We start from the raw sequence: 2017 nt of genomic DNA on the forward strand, positions 1-2017 counted from the left end.
GTGTCTTGCCCAAGGACACTTCGACATGGGACTGCAGGGCCAGGGATTGAACCTACCCAACTTCCCCTCCACTTTTTCAACTACCCCATCCCAATTTAAGGCTGTGATGGTTTGATCTCCCAGGTAAACCCCCAGGTACTTGAAACCCCCCCTCTTCCAAGTCAACCCACTTGGAAGCTGAGGGAGGCCTCCAGTCCACCTCCCCACTGCAAGGGCCTCACTCTTGGCCCAGTTCACCCTGGCAGTCTAGAGCTTCTGAAAAACAGTAACAATGTGTCCTAAAACGTCAACATCCTGCCTGTTCTGAGTGAAGACGACGATGTTGTCTGCATAGGCCAAAACAGTAAAACGAGTATTAAAACCTGGTAAAATGATGCCAGTGATAAAAGTGAGGACAATGTGCAACATTGGCTCAATGGACCGAGCATACAACATCCCGTACATGGAGCAGCCCTGTCTGATCCCCCTGGTCACCGAGAAAGGCTTACATAAGCCTCCATTAATCTTCAGCACACTCTCAACGTTCTCATACATGACCTTCATCTTGACAATGAAACCAGGGCTAAAGCCGAACCGTTCCATCACTTTCCTCAGGTAACGGTGCTCAACCCGGTCAAACGCCTTTTCCTGGTCAAATGAAACCAGACCAGTTTCCAGAACCAACGAACTAGAGACAGTCAAAATAACACAAGTCAATGACGATGGACCTGCCGGGCACACAGTAGGTTTGGGTCTTATGGATGACCCGGTCCAGCACCTGCCTCAGCCTGGAGGTCAGAACCTTGGATAGCAGCTTGTAATCCGAGCACAAAAGAGTGAGTGGCCTCCAGTTCCTAATGTCCGTCGAGTCCCCTTTCTTTGGGAGTAGAGTCATCACAGACCCGGTTCACCATTCTCCCTTTCAGGTTCAGTTCTTTTCTGGGTTTTTAACTAAATGCCCCTCCCCTCCACAGCCAAAGCACTTAACTGTCCCAGAATTAACAAAGACCACAGAATCAAAACCCATCCACTTTGAGCCTGAATACTAGATTTAGTTCTTCATCTTTTTTATTTAGGATCATCAGCACCTGTCTCCCGTGAGACACAACATGTCTCAGCAGAGGAGACCTGCAGCCTGAAGGCAGCATCCTGAACTATCACAAACATTATCTTGCCGTACCGGCCCAGCTAGCTCAGCAGGACGTCGTCCTGGATGAACGGTGGGATGTTGTAGACCGTGACTTTAGTAGCCGGTGCAGTTACCGGAGTCACTGAGACCAACCCAACTCCACTACAGCGTTAGCCTAGTCCACGCTGTCCACAAACAAAACAACCGCACCGTTCATCCGGGCGACGTGATGCTGCCGGGGCCGACTTTCTCCCCCACAGACTGCCTGCACTCCTCCACTGAGTACGGGAACCCTGGAGACACCCATGCTTACAGCTCAGGGTGGTGAACGCCATGCCGGTGGCGCAGCCACACACACACGTGCATACACACACACACACACACACACACACACCCCTAAACTCCCGAAAAGACGCACCAACAGTCGAAAAAGCAACACAACCACGAGCACACACACACTATTTACACCGTAGAAAGATGGTATAAGTTAGAAAAAATAGTAATTAATTAGTAATTACTCACAGAAACCACGTTTCCATTCACTCTCAGCACACCACTCACTCCATGCTTCCACTCAGAGAGAGAGAGAGACAGAGAGAAAGAGACAGCGAGAGAGAGAGACAGAGAGAGAGACAGGACCAGTCTGGGAACCAACCAATCAGAGTTAGCCAAATTATAACACAGCAGAAACAAAACTACATCATTGATTGGAACACAAACAAAAGCACAAAGCAAGATGCCGTGCTATCTGACCCTAAAGAGAGAGTACAGAGTGGCAGACTACCTGACCACAGTACAGACCACAGTACAGACTCAGCGAGACAACCTGGTCATCGAGACAGGCTGCTACAGACATCAATGGCTCCCCAAAGAGGAGCACTGTGCAAGAGCGACACAGTCGAGACAGAA

General features: G+C 49.7%; 1 protein-coding gene across 1 annotated transcript in view; it reads right to left on the minus strand.

Annotated features, from left to right (window-relative positions):
• Positions 1 to 2017, minus strand: part of LOC116686221 (MAGUK p55 subfamily member 4) — a gene marked incomplete at its 5' end in the record, with an annotated part of 44133 nt that overhangs the window by 14303 nt on the left and 27813 nt on the right.

This window comes from Etheostoma spectabile, unplaced genomic scaffold, assembly GCF_008692095.1.
Source record: "Etheostoma spectabile isolate EspeVRDwgs_2016 unplaced genomic scaffold, UIUC_Espe_1.0 scaffold333, whole genome shotgun sequence".
Classification (NCBI taxonomy): domain Eukaryota; kingdom Metazoa; phylum Chordata; class Actinopteri; order Perciformes; family Percidae; genus Etheostoma; species Etheostoma spectabile.